This window comes from Macaca mulatta, chromosome 7 (genome assembly GCF_049350105.2).
Source record: "Macaca mulatta isolate MMU2019108-1 chromosome 7, T2T-MMU8v2.0, whole genome shotgun sequence".
In the NCBI taxonomy this organism is placed as follows: Eukaryota; Metazoa; Chordata; class Mammalia; order Primates; family Cercopithecidae; genus Macaca; species Macaca mulatta.
In genome coordinates, this window is record NC_133412.1 from 9,030,529 (window position 1) to 9,046,992 (window position 16,464).

The following is a 16,464-nucleotide window of genomic DNA, read 5'->3' on the forward strand; positions in this document are numbered from 1 at the left end:
AGGTCAGCTGGAGTGGCTCCACGTGGGGTTTGTGTCTGTGCCATCTGTCCATTCTGGGGCGCAGGCTTGAAGGGGCGGTGGCCACCTGGGCGAGGAGGAGGGCAAGAGGTAGCACGTAATACATCAAAAGGCCCAGGGGCGATGGCACGTGCCACTTCCACTCACCACCGCCAGGCAAGTCCCATGGCCAAATTCATTCTGGGACGGGGACGGGACTCCACTCACTCTACAGGAGGCTCTGACCTCACACGTCAAAGGCACAGACTTGTTCTTCTGATGCAGAGAGGTCCTGGGATTGAGAACACAGATACCTCCTACCACATACAAATGTGGGTTTTTTTTTTTTTTTTTTTTTTTTTAGCCATAAACGTATACATTTTAAATTCATTAATTGTTTCTATTATGACTCAAAATTGTGTGGTGCCTCAAAGGGCTTACTTCTTTAAGATTGTTTTACAGGCCGGGCGCGGTAGCTCAAGCCTGTAATCCCAGCACTTTGGGAGGCCGAGATGGGCGGATCACAAGGTCAGGAGATCGAGACCATCCTGGCGAACACGGTGAAACCCCGTCTCTACTAAGAAATACAAAAAATAGCCGGGCGAGGTGGCAGCGCCTGTAGTCCTAGCTACTCGGGAGGCTGAGGCTGGAGAATGGCGTGAACCCGGGAGGCGGAGCTTGCAGTGAGCTGAGATCCTGCCACTGCACTCCAGCCTGGGCTACAGAGCGAGACTCCGTCTCAAAAAAAAAAAAAAAAAAAAAAAAAAAAAAGATTGTTTTACAAATTTCTCAAATATTTGTGTTTTAATTTATATTTTACTCTTTGATTTCTCTGGAATTTATTTTAAGGTTAAAACGTAGAGATTAAGTTTCATTTCTTTCCAAGTGGCCAGCCAGTTGCCCTAGCACTTCTTACTGCATAGATTTTCCTTTCCCCTTTTTGGTATTTTAATTAGAATTCCATGAAACTTATACATTATTTAGTCTTTTTATTTAAAAAATGAATTTCCCTCCCATGTAATCATGAAGTCTTTTATGTTCCCCAGTAGATGTTTAAGGATTCCTTCATATTGCTCCTACTCTCCTCTTATTAAATCTATTTATTCTAAGATATTCCACCTTTTTGCTTACCATTATAAATGGAAGTTTTAATTGTATTCTTTTTCTAACCAGTCTTTGCTTGCACATATGTAGGAAAGCTCTTTGTCTGTAGTTTTAAGAGCTTGTGTCCTAACCCTGCCCGTCATCGGAACGTTGGGCAAGTCACTTAATCTCTTTGTGCTTTAATTTTCACATCTGTGCACGGGCACAAGAATCACACAGACTAATTAGGGTTGTCAGGATAAAGTATAAAAACTTAGTAAGTATATCTGGCATATATTCAGGGCACAATAAATATTGACCCTGTTGACTTTGAACAACATGCGTTTAAACAGCGTGGGTCCACTTATACGTGGATTTTCTTCCACCTCTGCCACCCTGAAACGGCAAGACTAAGGCCTCCTCTTCCTCTTCCTCTTCCTGGGCCTACTCAACAGGAAGATGACAAGCATGAAGGCCTTAATGATGATCCACTTCCATTTAATGAATAGTAAAATCTGTTTTCTCTTCCTTATGACTTTCTTAATAGCATTTTCTTTTCTCTAACTTACTTTATTGTAAGAATACAGCATATAATACATATGACATCCAAAATGTGTGTTAATCAACTGTTTATGTGATTGGTAAGACTTCACGTCAACGGTAGGCTATTACCAGTTACGTTTTGGGGGAATCAAAAGATTATACCTAGATTTTTGACTGCACAGGAAGTTGGCACTGCTAACACCCCTCTTGTTCAAGGGACAACTATGTATAGTATTATGATTTTCAACATACTGATTTTGTAACCAGATAACATACTGAATTTTCTTATGGTTTCTTTTTCTTTCTTTTTTATTTTTGGGGGTGGAGGGGAATGGAGTCTCGCTCTGTCTCCAGGCTGGAGTGCAGTGGCACAATATTGGCTCACTGCAACCTCTGCCTCCCAGGTTCAAGCAATTTTCCTGCCTCAGCCTACCGAGTAGCTGGGACTACAGGCACACGCCACCACGCCCGGCTAATTTTTGTATTTTTAGTAGAGATGGGGTTTCACCATATTGGCCAGGATGGTCTCAATCTCTTGACCTTGTGATCTGCCCGCCTTGGCCTCCCAAAGTGCTGGGATTACAGGTGTGAGCCACCACGCCTGGCTCTTATGGTTTCTTATTCTTCTGAATCAGTTCCGTTGGGTTTTCCAGTTAGGTGATTACATTATTTTCAAATAGTGATGATTTTGCTTCTTCTTTCCAATGTTTATAACTTTCTTTTACTTTTCCTTTTTAGTTTTATTAGCTAGATACATTAGTTTTCTATTTTTATGTGGCAGATTGCCACACGCATAGCAGGTTCCAACAGCTCAACCTTATTATTTCAGAGTTTCTAAGGGGTGGGACTCTGGAATGTTTTAGTTGGGTCCTGTCCTCAAGGTCTGCGGGCTGAAATCCTGGTGAGGCTGGAAGCATCTTCATCCAGAGGCTTGACGAGGGAAAGATCCACTTCCAAACTCCTTCAGGCTGTTGGCAGAATTCATTTTGGGGGGTTGTGTGACTCAGCCCTGCTTCCTTGCAAGCTGTGGGTGGGGAAGCTCTCAGCTCTTAGAGGCATCTCACCACACAGCAGCCCACTTCTTCAAGGCCAGCAGCAGAACTTCTTACACCTCAAAATGGGACTTCACCAAGGGCCCAGAACCAAAGGGCTTGCCTGATTAGGTCAGGCACACCCAAGAGAACTTCCCTTTTGATGAACTCAACAGCAAACTAATTTGGGACCTCCCATCCACCACTGTCAGGCAGCGTAACCTAATCACATACCTATTCACAGTCCCACCCACCGCACATGGGAGAGGATTATATGGGGCATGTACACCAGGGAGTGGGGACCTTGGGGGCCATCTCGTAATTCTGCATACCACATGAATATTTTCAGAATCATTTTGTTTTATTTTATTTTATTTTTGAGGTGGAATCTCGCTCTGTCACCCAGGCTGGAGTGCAGTGGCGTGATCTTGGCTCATTGCAACCTCCATTTCCCGGGTTTAAGTAATTGTCCTGCCTCAGCCTCCCGAGTAGCTGGGACTACAGCCATGTGCCACCACACTCAGCTAATTTTTGTAGTTTTAGCAGAGAGAGGGTTTTACCATGTTGGCCAGGCTGGTCTAGAACTCCTGACCTCAAGTGCCCCACCTGCGTCGGCCTCCCAAAGTGCTGGGATTACAGGTGTGAGCCACTGCACCCAGCCCTAAGAGTTCTTTTTTAAAAGAGAAAATTGGATGTCTTCCATGCATCTACTGAATGATCAAATTTTTCATTTGTGTCACATTAATATGCAGAACCATCATTTCATTCCTGACATGAGCCCCCTATGTTCTGTATTCTTTTAAATGTACTGCTGAATTCTGTTTTCTAACCTTTTGTTTAAAAATGATGTACCAGTAAAATTATCATTTTAATGCACTGTCCTATGAGTTTTTAGCATTTGAATTTGGGTGTTTATATCTAGTATGTGTAGTAGATGAGGAATGCTACGTTTTTGAGTCTCTGTCTTTCATGTTTGGTTTTGTTTGGATGTTGGCCCTTGAAGTCAGGGAGAGTCCCGCTTTGTGAGGAGAGGGAATAACTTAATGTAACTTTTGCCAAATAAATTATGAGGGGGAAGCAGTTAAATATCTGAAAGAGCCCAACAGTGCCTGATACATGGGGGAAATTCATTAAATATTGATCCAGCACATGAAAAAATAAAACAAAAACAATGTACTTCTATTGAAAAGCCATTGGTCTATTCCTTATTTTTGTGATGTTTTACAGGGTTGTGATTGTTATATTGACCTTTATAAAGAGAATTTGGAAGTTCCGCCTTTTTGTCCTTCTGTGCTCCAAAAAATTTAAACAGCTTTGGAAATCTTTGTACTTAGAAGTTTTCGAAGACTTTGCCTGCAGCTGTTTAACCATATTTCCAATTTATTGGTGTTTATGGGAACAGTTAGTGTTTTGGTCTTTTGGGGGATCAATTGTAGTAATTTAGCAAGTTCTCTTTGTCATCCTGGGTTTTGGATTTATTTGCATAGAGCCCATGCTTACTTTATTATACTTTTTGCCAATTGACAACGTTGCCTCTTGATGTACAGTCTCTACAGCCCTGTGAGTGAGGACCGCTGTTCTTTCTAACCACTGCTAGCTTGACAGGCAGCAAGGGACCTCTTATTTCACTTTGCATTTTATTGGTTACTTGTAAGGTGTTTTTCTGAGTAAATTCTTTTTTCTTTTTTTAAGATGGAGTCTCACTCTGTTGCTCAGGCTGGAGTGCAATGGTGTAATCTCGGCTCACTGCAACCTCTGTCTCCTGGGTTCAAGAGATTCTCCTGCCTCAGCCTCCTGAGTAGCTGGGACTACAGGCACATACAACTATGTCTGGCTAATTTTTGTGTTTTTAGTGGAGACAAGTTTCACCATGTTGGCCAGGCTGTCCTTGAACTCCTGACCTCAAGTGATCCACCCACCTCGGCCTCCCAAAGTGTTGGGATTACAGGTATGAGCCACCCGCCGTGCCTGGCCTCTCGGTAAATTTTTTTGAGGAGCAGTTGCCTTTTTGTGAGTTTTAGCCAGTAACCTGGGTGGTTAATTATTTTACATTTAATATTTTAGTCATCTTGTAATGTATTTTGGTTTGTGGGAGGAAACTAATTTTAATTTCTCTATCTGCTTATTTATTTACATTTAACAATTATCTCAGAACCATTTACTGAATAGCCTTTCCCCCCATCAGTTACTATGTCATTCCTTGTATAACTAAATTACATAAATTAAATTGTAAAAACTAATTTAATGTGTTCACATGCAAAAAAAAAAAAAATGAAGTTGAACCCTTAAGTAACATCCTATGTAAAAATTAACTCAAAATGGATTAAAGACCTAAACATAAGAGCTAAAATTATAAAACTCTTAGAAGGAAGCTTAGGGGAAAAGCTTTACAACCCTAGGTTTGGCAGTGATTTCTTGGATATGATGCCGAAGGCATAGGCAACAGAAGAAAAGTAGGCAAACTGGACTTCATCAAAATTAAAAACGTGTGCAACAAAGGACACTATTAATAGAGTAAATAGGCAACCCACAGAATGGGAGAAAGTACTGGAAAATCACATATTTCATGAGAAATTATTATCCAGAATATATAGAAAACTCCTAAAACTCAACAACAGAAAAGTAAACAACTCAATTCAAAAACGGGCAAAGAATTTTTGGCAACTTGGAAGAACCTAGAGGACATTATGCTAAGTTAAATTAGCCAGACACAGAAAGACAAATACTGAATAATCTCACTTGTCCACAGAATCTTAAAAAAAAGTCAAACTCATGGTAACAGAGAGGAGAAGGGTAGTTGCGTGGGGCTGGAGGAGAGAGGGGGAAGGGGAGGTGTTGGTCAAAGGGTATAAACTTTCAGTTATAAAAGAAATACATTCTGGAGACGTAATGTACAGCATGGTGACTATACTTAATAATGTGCTGTATATTTGAAATTTTCTGAAAGAGATTTTATATGTTCTTATCAGACACTCAGAAGAAATGGTAACTAGTGAGGTGATGGTTATGGTTAACTTGATTGTGGTATTGTTTCAGAGTATATGTATATCAGAATCATGTTGTACTGTACATTTTATATACAATTTTTATTTGTCAGTCATACCTCAATAAAGCTGGGAGGAAAGCTTCAAAGATAGGCAAAAGACTTGACTAGGCCTTTCTCCACAGAAGAGATACAGGTGTCTGATAAGCACATAAAAAGATGCTCAGCATCACTAATCATTAAGGAGATGCAAATAAAAATCACAACAATGGCTGGCGCGGTGGCTCACACCTGTAATCCCAGCACTTTGGGAGGCCCAGGCAGGAGGATCGCAGGAGCCCAGGAGTTCAAGACCAGCCTGGGTAACATGGCGAAACCCCCATCTCTTAAAAAAAAAAAAAAAAAAAAAAACGAAAACTAGCTGGGTGTGGTGGCATGCCCCTGTTGTCCCAACTACTCAGGAGGCTGAGGGGGAGGATTGCTTGAGCCCAGAAGGTTGAAAGTGCAGTGATCACGTCACTGCACTCCAGCCTAGGTGAGAGTCAAACTATCTCAAAAAAAAAAAAAAAAAAGAAAAAAGAAAAAATCAAAATGACTACCACTTCCTACCCATTAGAATGACTGTTAGAAAAAATAATAGCCAAATGGTAATTCTGTTTGTAATTCTTGGGGAGGTTTATACTGTTTTCCACTCTGTATTGTTACAAATAGGACTACCATATGATCCAGCAATTTCGCTTCTGGGTACATACCCAGAAGAACTGAAAGAAGGGTCTCAAAAACGTATTTGCACAGCCATGTTCATAGAAGCATTATCCTCCTAGCTGAAAGGTAGAAGCCACCCAATCATCCATCTGTAGATGGGTGACTCAACAGAATGTGGTCTATACGTACAGAATACTATTAGACTTAAAAAGGAAGGAGATTCTGACACATGCTACATATGGATGAACCTTGAAAACATTATCCTAAGTGATAGAAACCTGTCACAAAAGGATAAAATTATGATTCCTCTCATATAGAGACAGAAAGGAAAATGGTGGTTGCGAGGGGGTAGAGTAGGGGAGGGAATGGGGAATCAGTGTAAATTAATGGATACAAAGTTTTAATTTTGCAAGATGAAAGGTTTTCTGGAGATGGATGAGGAGAATGTTTGCACAAGGTGAATGGACTCAGTGCCACTGAGTGTACACTTAAAGATGGTTAAATGGTAAATATCATGTATGTGTATTTTGCCACAATTTAAAAACTAATTTTTTTAAACCCTAATATATGCCTAAGTCTGTTTCTGGGCATTATATTCTGTTCTTTACATGTCTGTCTGTTCTTGAGCCACTTCTAACTCTTGTGGCTTTCTAAACTGTTTTTGTTCCTGGGAATTTTTAACTTAAAATAATGAAGGGATGAAAATTGTGTCCAGTAATATGTAAACTTCTTTCCCTCTACATAGTTCAGTGACATTGTTTCTTCTCTACTGTCACATGTTTTTCCTTCAGATAAATTTTCGAATCATTTTGTCAACCTTCAAAGAATCCCATTGGGATTTTGATTGAGATTTCACTAAATTAATTTATGAATATAGAGAAATTTTTTTTTTTTTTTTTTTTTTTGAGACGGAGTCTCACTCTGCCACCCAGGCTGGAGTGCAGTGGCCGGATCTCAGCTCACTGCAAGCTCCGCCTTCCGGGTTTACGCCATTCTCCTGCCTCAGCCTCCCGAGTAGTTGGGACTACAGGCGCTCGCCACCTCGCCTGGCTAGTTTTTTGTATTTTTTAGTAGAGACGGGGTTTCACCATGTTAGCCAGGATGATCTCGATCTCCTGATCTTGAGAAATTAACATTAACATTTTTATTATCTTTAGGTTTCCTCATTTGGGAACATGGTATATATGTCCATTTACTAAAAATCTTCCTTCCTATGTCTCAGTAGAGTTTTGTAGTTGTCTTTTAAAAAACCTTATACATTTATCATGAAGTTAATTCTTGGATAGTTTTTAATTTTTTTGCTTTTGTGAATGGAATCCTTGTTTTACAGTTTCTTACCAGCCTGTAGGAAAGCTACTGAATTAGAAAGGCTTTGGATAGGAGTAATATTTTTTTCCAGGGGAAAATGAATGGAAAGAATAATTTGGGATAACATTTTGTTTTTTTGAAAGTAAAGTGATTTGAGAAACATAGTTGCTGGGGCTAAAAGAGTAAATAAATAATATGGCATGTGGAATACTTTGGAATTTATAAAGAATAATTTTATTAGCTAAATTAAGTTTCATATTTTGATAGCTTATAACATTAGTTAACTTTTAAAAAATAAAAATGGCCTCTATTCATTGCTTTATTGGTGTACTTCTGTGCCCATTAAAAACAGCAGGATTGGGGGATTTCCTTCTGATTCTGGCATTTTGGCTGAGTAGGCACTTTGAAGGATGCTGCTTCTATAGGACAACTATACACCACAAAGGACATGCTCCTTGAAGCATTGCAGATCTTCAAGGTCCACTGCCCTACTCCCAAACAAACAAATAATGAACTGACGCCAGAGTGGCAGGTGACTGGAGTCACAATGACAGGGAGCAGCATTGGGTCGCGTGTGGCTGGAGAAGGGACTTGCCCTGAGCATGAGTGCCCACCATAGCACTGTGGCTGAGCCCGGTGCCCACTGCCAGGTAGGGGCTTGGCCTGGGGTTTCTACTGTGCTGTGAGCTGAGGCCCTCAAGGATCACAGTGTTTCCAGATCCTGGGTGCATTCCTGTTACTGGCAGAACTATGCCTCTCGAGGGATAAGTTTTCCAACCTGGGTCCACAGAAGCTCACTGACGAGCAGCAAGGAACACACGCACAAACACTTCCAAGCGCTCAAGCATCAACGAAAGCAAGTCACAGTGAGGCAGCAAAGGGCGGACTTTGATACCCTCCTGGGACAACGTGTCTTGGAATCTAGAACATTAGTGTATGAAATATTTACAGTAATTATCAACAGTCATATAGATGAGCACACAACAAGGAACTATTTGAAATAAATAGTTACATTTGGAAATAAAGCAGAATTTCTAGATATTTGAGATATTATCACTGAAGTTTTCTAAACAAGTGCAGTTATATAGTTCAACAGCTGATTAGACACAGTACAGAGACAATTGATGATCTGGAAGATACAGCTAAAGAAAGTAACCAGAATGAAGTCATGTGTGACATGTGTAGGGAATATGTGGAAGAAAAACTAAGACATTTGGAGGATGGAATGTGAGGGACAAACACACAGCTATCGGAATCCCTGGCAATGAGAATGGCGAAGATACAATATTTGAAGCAATATTAGCTACACAATTTCCAGAACTAATGAAAAATATAAATACACAGATTCAGTAGCGCAGTGTCGCTCAAAGAAGATTAAAAAGAAATCCACACCTAACATGCCATGCAAAAAGTTCAGAATACTAAAGGCAAGAAGGTGATCTCAAAAGTCTTTAGAGAATGAGGACAGCTGACTTTCGGCTGCAACGATGGAAGCGAGAAAACAGTGGAATAATAGTTTCACACTGTTGAGGGACAACTGTCAACCTTGGGTGTTTCCAGCATAACTATTTTTCAAGTATCAAGGTGAAGTAAGCTACTTACAGATACACCAAAAATGGGAGTTTATCACCAAAAGATCTGCTCTAAAGGAACTTTAATTGGCAGGGGGTGGGGTCATAACTTTTGGCGTGACACTCTAGTGAAGCCTGTGGATCCCTTCTTAGAATAAGGTTTTTAAAAGCATGAAATATAACTATTACAAAGGAAACATTATTTTGAAATTTTTAAACTAAAAGTATTTCTAAATGTATTATAATAATACATGTGCTACCTAATAACCCGCTAAATAACAAAATCCAGCAGCTGGCTACCCTCATGTCAGAGTAGAAATGTATTATAATAATACATGTGCTACCTAATAACCCACTAAATAACAAAATCCAGCAGCTGGCTACCCTCATGTCAGAGTAGATACCTGTAAGAGAAAGCAGCATCTAAAAGGGCAGGCCCAGGACAAATGAGTTTGTTACTAGGCACTTAGGAGAGAATGTGCATCAAAGAAGCGTGCTTTGCCTCAGAACAGACCATGGTGTATTTCACCTTTCAGTTGCTTTTGACTCATGAGTTATTTAGAATATTTTAAAACGCTTTAACACTAATGGAGTTTTTTTTCTTTCATGAGATGATCTTTGTCATCACTTTATAGTTTTGCTTCTGCTTGAGAAGACAATGAAAGCTGCAGAGTTCTTTCTCTATCAGTAGGTTGAGAAGAAAGGTAACTTTTCTCAGGGACATTATGAGTGTGATGTGTTGGTGCAGTCCCTGAAGGGAAATGGTGTGGAGGATGTTTGGACCACAGTCTGGGATGAAAGGCTGGGAGAGGGAATGGTGAGTTGGAAGTTGCCCCAAGGAGAGGGGGCAGAAAGCATGGACAGGGTGGGGGTAGCAGTGAGTGTATCCTCAAAGGTAGAGACAGATGGTGGAGGCCTGCATGCCTCAGCGAGCCTTCTGTGGCCCCAGCAAGACCCAGAGAAAGAAAGCCACACCCAAAGCAAGGAGAATTGAGGGAGGGTGAAGTAGGAAGATCAGCTGGTCCAGGAGGCTATAGGAAGAATATTGCATAGAGCTGCAGTCCAGGAGGTTTGGAAGATGGGGGGTTGGTGGACTCAGAATATTATTTGCTGTGTTTTTGCAACAACAATGCTTTCTGCAGACACAGTGAATGCTGGCTTCTTAGTGGTAAATTGATATCACTGTAGCTATTGGGCAACCATCTGCCATATGTTTTGTGAAAGTAATTTACTTGGCTTTCAAAAACTGTGTTGTAGAAGGACTTGCTTCACTATCATTTGCCTTTGGACCAGACTTTATTATCTGAAGAACATTCTTGATTTTAGGAAGTCAAATCACTTTTCAGTGTGAGAGGACAGGATTTAAAGAGCTAATTTATTCCAGGCCTCTGTGTCCAGGCAGGGTACCAATCAAATGGGCAGGTCTTTGACTTTAAGGATGCCATTATTTCCTGGCAGCCTGTTATCCCCTGTCATCGGCTTCAACAGCAGGAAGTTCTGTCTCTGTTCTAATTTTATCTCTTGCCTCTATTCGGCTGGGTGGGGAAGTGGAGAAAAGAGTGAGTTGGTGTCCTTGTGACAACTCCTGGTGCTCGCAAGGTTCAGCCTTCTCTCCCTGAGCCATATGATGCCTTTTCAATCTGTTTGGCTTTTTCCCCACAGCTGTGTAATTCTGTGTTACGCTTCCCCAACCCTCTCGGTTTCTCTATATTCTTTGTGAACTGTGGACTCTGAATAATGATACCTATAAATTAAACAGAGGAAGGTTTCGTGCTGCGGTAATTTCATGGCTAACTAGGTTCATGACCCTTTTTCTCATGAGAGTGGTGCAAAATCAACCTACAGCATTACTGAGATGTCAGAACGTGCAACATAGTCCTTGCTGGTAGCTGGAATTGAGCAAAAACAGTTTTTGAGAGGTTTCAGAGCAGGGGCTCTGAGCTTCTTTTACATCAACCGCCCTTGGTCTCCAGTGGGCCAGAACAGCTCTCTCCAGAGAGGAGGCGCTCCAGCACCTGGGCCGTGAAAAGCCTCCCTCAAGCCATTCAGCAGACCCTCCCTCATTAGGGTTAAGCCTCCTCTCCCTGAGCACTATCATGCCTTTCCCGATCTATTTGGCCTCGGTATTTGGACCTGTGTGAGTGTTTCCGGTACTGGGGAGGGGTGTGGGGAGTGAAGTCTGCACTGCCCCTCCTGGAGAGGTCTGGGGAGAAAGCAGATGTTTTGAAAAAATAATCCAGTGTCCCAGTCCCAAACAAACAAACAAACAGATAATAAACTGAGGCCAGAGTGGCAGGTGGCTGCAGTTGCAATGACAGGGAGCAGCACCATGTGGCGTGTGGCTGGAGAAGGGACTTGCCCTGAGCATGAGTGCCCACCATAGCACTGAGACTGAGCCCGGTGCCCACTGCCAGGTAGGGGCTTGGCCTGGGGTTTCTACTGTGCTGTGAGCTGAGGCCCTCAAGGATCACAGTGTTTCCAGATCCTGGGTGCATCCCCGTTACTGGCAGAACTATGCCTCTCTAGGGAAAAGTTTTCCAACCTGGGTCCACAGAAGCTCACTGATGAGCAGCAAGGAATGCATGCACAGACACTTCCAAGCGCTCAAGCGCTGGTGTTTGGAGCTGTGTCAGTGTTCCCGGTATCGGGGAGTGGTGTGGGGAGGGAAGCCTGTGCTGCCCCTCCTGGAGAGGTCTGGGGAGAAAGCAGATGTTTTGGAACAACAGTCCAATGTCCCACTCGGGATGTCATAGTGTCTTAGTCTACTTAGGCTGCCATAACAAAATAGCATAGACTGGGTGACCTAACAGAAATTTATTTTCTTGCAATTGGTGAACCTGGAGAGTCTGAAATCAGGGTGTCAGCATGCTTGGTTTCTGGTGAGAGTGAGGGCTCCTTCCTGACTTGCACTTTTTTTTTTTTTTGAGACGGAGTCTCGCTCTGTCGCCCAGGCTGGAGTGCAGTGGCACAATCTCTGCTCACTGCAAGCTCTGCCTCCCGGGTTCACACCATTCTCCTGCCTCAGCCCCCCGAGTAGCTGGGACTACAGGCTCATGCCACCATGGTCAGCTAATTTTTGGTATTTTTAGTAGAGATGGGGTTTCACCATGTTGGCCAGGATGGTCTTGAACTCCTGACCTTGTGATCTGCCTGCCTCGGCCTCCCAAAGTGCTGGGATTACAGGCGTGAGCCACCGCGCCCGGCCGTGACTTGCACTCTTAATGGTCTTCCTCACTGTGTGTGTGCAGAGAGCGTGAGAGCTCACCTTCTTCCCTACGAGTCCCATTGTGAAGGCGTCATCCTCATGACCCAGTCTAATCCTAGTCACCTCCTAGATGCCCCATCTTCAAATACCATTACCCTGGAGGCTGGGGATTCAACATCTGCATTTTGGGGGGTCACATACATTTAGTCCATGACAATTGTTTTCTGTTGCTGTGTAGCAAATGACCATACACTTCGCAGCTTGACACAACACTCACTTAATACCTCATAGTTTTCTTGGGTTAGGAGTCTGGACCTTGCTTAGTAGAGTTGAAACTGGAAGAGTTCCCTTATCCCCTCACAGGGCGTGACAGGGGTGTGGTTCGCTTCTTCGGTGCCCCGCTGTTCAAACCACGCAGGTGGGTAGGTTGTGGGGAGCGTTCTGGGGCTCTGACTCCACAGCAGCCTCTAGGGTTGAGTGAGTGCAGGTCCCAAGGCCACAGTGGGTGTGTGTTATGTTACGGTGCGCTTTTTCAGTTTTGCTGTCTGCAGGTGGCTTGTGTTAATCAGCTCCATTAGACCCTCTGCCTTATCACAAGGACAGAGGGCTTTCTGTATCCTGGTTCTTGCCCTAGTGTGCAGGAAAAATCAGATCACACATGGGCTTGGAGGATGGGTGCAAAGTTTAATTGAGTGCTGGAGGTAGCTCTCAGTGAAGTGGATAGGGAGCCAAAGGGGGATGGAGTGGGAAGGTGGTCCTCCCCTGGAGTCGGGCCAGCCAGTGGCTGGACTCTCCTCTGACTGCCTCCGACCAAATTCTGCATCATCCCGCCGTCAGTGGCCTGCCAGCATCTGCTGGTGTCTGTCGGTGTGCTCTTCTGCTCCTTTCAACATCCAGCTGCTTGTGTCCGTGCCCCCTATAGTCTCCGATTTTTATGGGCATAGGATGGGGGGCATGGGGGGCCAGAGTGGTCTTGGAAGATGCAACATTTGGGCATGAAAACAGGAGTGCCTGTTCTCACTTAGGTCCATGGGCATAGGCCTGAGGGTGGAGCCCTCGCCAGGCACCCCACCCTTCTCTACCCAGCGTTTCCCTGCCCCCCTCCCATATAAGAGTCACCTGACCAGGTTTCACAAGGCTGCAACCGGAGTGTTGCTGGGGCCACGTCATTCGAACGTGCCCCTGGGGGAAGACCACAAGAGTGACAGCCCATCATATTCTTGCTCACGGAGAGCATTCTATAAGGCCGGAGGTCATTTTAGAATTCTGCCTGCCACACTAAGTTTAGTGGCTTTATTCTTTTGCTTTGTGTGGGAGAATTTGATCCATTCCTAGTTGTAGTTATTAATGATATTTGGAAATGCACATCGTCTTCAGTGAGCGAGTCACCTGTGTTTGTTGAAAGTCAAATTCTGTGAGGGGATTTGTGGAATGATAGCTTTGCTTATGGGAATGGGGAAGGTCAAGACCTCTCCCTGTAGCTTAAGATAAAAGCAATATTAACTTCCTTCAGGCTTAGAAGTCGGTGGAGCAGTGCCTACGATTTGGAGGTTTATGTACTTTCAGTGAAATTCCTGCTACAAGCAACTTAGTCACTATAGAAATTTGATAGTTTAATACACTTCAGCTGAGAAGAGGTCAAGGCGTTCTGAATTTATTTATTTATTTATTTATCTATTTATTTATTTATTTTTGAGACGGAGTTCCACTCTTGTTGCCCAGGCTGGAGTGCAATGGCGTGATCTCAGCTCACCGCAACCTCTGCCTGTCAAGTTCAAGTGATTCTCCTGCCTCAGCCTCCCGAGTAGCTGGGATTACAGGCCTGCACCACCACGCCTGGATAATTTTGTATTTTTAGTAGAGATGGGGTTTCTCCATGTTGAGGCTGGTCTCGAACTCCCAACCTCAGGTGATCCCCCCGCCTCGGCCTCCCAAAGTGCTGGGATTACAGGCGTGAGCCACTGTGCCCGGCCCGTATCTGAGTTTATTAAAATGGCTGCAGGACTCTGGTGGTAGTTTGGGGATCTGCTGGGCCCCCTGTTCTCTTGAATTCCTAGGCTCTTCATGAGTGAGGAGGGCGGGGCCGTGGTTGAAGAACGGGTAAGAGTTCATCTGGTAGACATGGGAAGTAGAAGGCGCCAGTTTCTGGGGGATGTTTCTTCTCACCGTCTGTCCAGGCTTAGTCTGGGTGAGGCCAGTTTGGAGCATGAGGAGAAACATGCTCCAAACACTTTTGGAAGTTTCATCCTAGGGAGACAGCAGTGTTAGAGCCAGAGCCCTGGAACGTGGCCCTCAACCGGAGGGATAAGAAGAGTCGGGGGCTGAGGCTGGGGCCGAGAGGGCTGGGGCGACAGGAAGGGAGTGCGGGAAGATGGGGGCTGTCTCGGAGGTTGGGTGTGGAGGGGAGACAGCCCACAGAGCTCTGTGGCTTGTGTGTGAGTCACACAGTGGCTGCTGTGCAGTTTCCTCCCTTCCCAGCCTCCCTGGAGGTGCCCAGAGTGGCCTGGACAGGAGTGGGGCCACCAAGGGAGGTGCCTCCAGTACTGGAAAATCAGGGCCTAGCTTTGTGGTCTAAATTGTCAGGCCAGGGAGATGCAGTTTGTTTGGCGGAGGCGTCCGGGATGGCTTCAGTGGGGAGGGAGGAGGTGGAGACAAGAGCGAGTGGACAAGGCTGTCATCCGGCAAGTGAAACAGGAGCGTGCTGGCAGAGGCGAGAGAGACGATCCAGGAAATGGAGGGTGCTGAGCAGAAGAATGGATCCTGCTTTGTGACGGAGTAGCCCCTGACCTGTACCATGAGCTCAAAACATGATGGCGTTATGGTCAAAATTTTGAATTCACCAAAAGAAGGTGGGGGTGGAGGAGTGAAGTCAGGGTCTGAAACGTCAAGCATGAAACGATGGTGAGAGCTCTGGCGGGAATGGTCAGCTCCGTCCGAGAAAGGCCGGTGTCCTCTGACTGTGAGATGACATGGGAACATGCTGTGCCCACTGGTTCAAGTCTTGGGCACAGAAGGCAAGAGAGAGGTTTCGGGGCATTCGGAAGGAGAGTTAGTGAGACGCAGCCCCAGAGAGACGGGAGAGGTACTGGTCAAGGATTTCCATAGGGTTGAAACTGGACTGCAAGGCAAGGAGCTGGGTGCACGGCCATGAGAGCGGAGCCGGGAGGTGGGAAATGACTGTAAATAAAGGCTGTCGCCGGTGGCTGTGTTTGGAGGACTTGTGTGCGTTGCAGAAAAAGTACACACGTGAGAGTCTTGGGAGCAGGGCCCTGGTGCGCTCGCTTTGGTCCATGTTTTTGTTGTTTTATTGTTTTGTGGCCAGATGTTTTTGAGACTGGACTAGCGTGGTGCTGGATGTGATAGAGGCTGCTGTGTCTGAGACCTGGTTCTGCCCCTGCGGAGGTGGCTGAGGGTGAACTGCAGTCTGTGACCAAGGGGACCTTGTGAGTTTGTCAGCACCATGCGCTCCTCCGGGGTCTGACCAGTGCTTTTGGAGTCCCGGGGGCCATGCAGCCAAGCCCTTCCGGCCAGTGCCTGGATGCCTGGCTCGTGCCCACTGTGGCAAGTGTGAGCGATTTGTCTTCACAGGAGACCTGGTCTACAAACACCTTCCTTGTAATTCGCCTTCTCACATGCTGCCCTGTTGAACGAGCCTTAGCCTCCCGGTTGGACGTGGGGGTGAGGGAGAGGAAGGGTCTCTAGGATTTGGGCTTGAGTGACCAGGAAGAAGGGGTACTCTTGTGGAGAGCAGAGGTTACAAGAGAACGTGTGGGCTTCCCAGGTGGAGGCTGCAGCTGCATTTTTGGACATGTTGGGTTGGACAGATGCCAGGAGCGGAGCCTGTGGATGGTGTGATGCCATGGCCATGGCAAAGCCCTGGGCTGAAAATCACCTGTGCAGACACCAGTGGATGATGCTCGAGGAGCCTCAGGACAGCCACCACAGAGCCCTGGGGAGGGGAGACAACAGGCTCAGGAGACACAGGTCCTGGGAAACCAGGAAGAGGCTGGGGAGAGGGAGGAGGCCAGGAGGGAGACT

At 44.9% G+C, this 16,464-nt stretch overlaps 1 protein-coding gene across 10 annotated transcripts in view; it reads left to right on the top strand.

Moving 5' to 3' along the window:
- The window catches only part of ENTREP2 (endosomal transmembrane epsin interactor 2), a 443,707-nt gene that overhangs the window by 175,755 nt on the left and 251,488 nt on the right, over window positions 1-16,464 (top strand). The window lies entirely within an intron of this gene.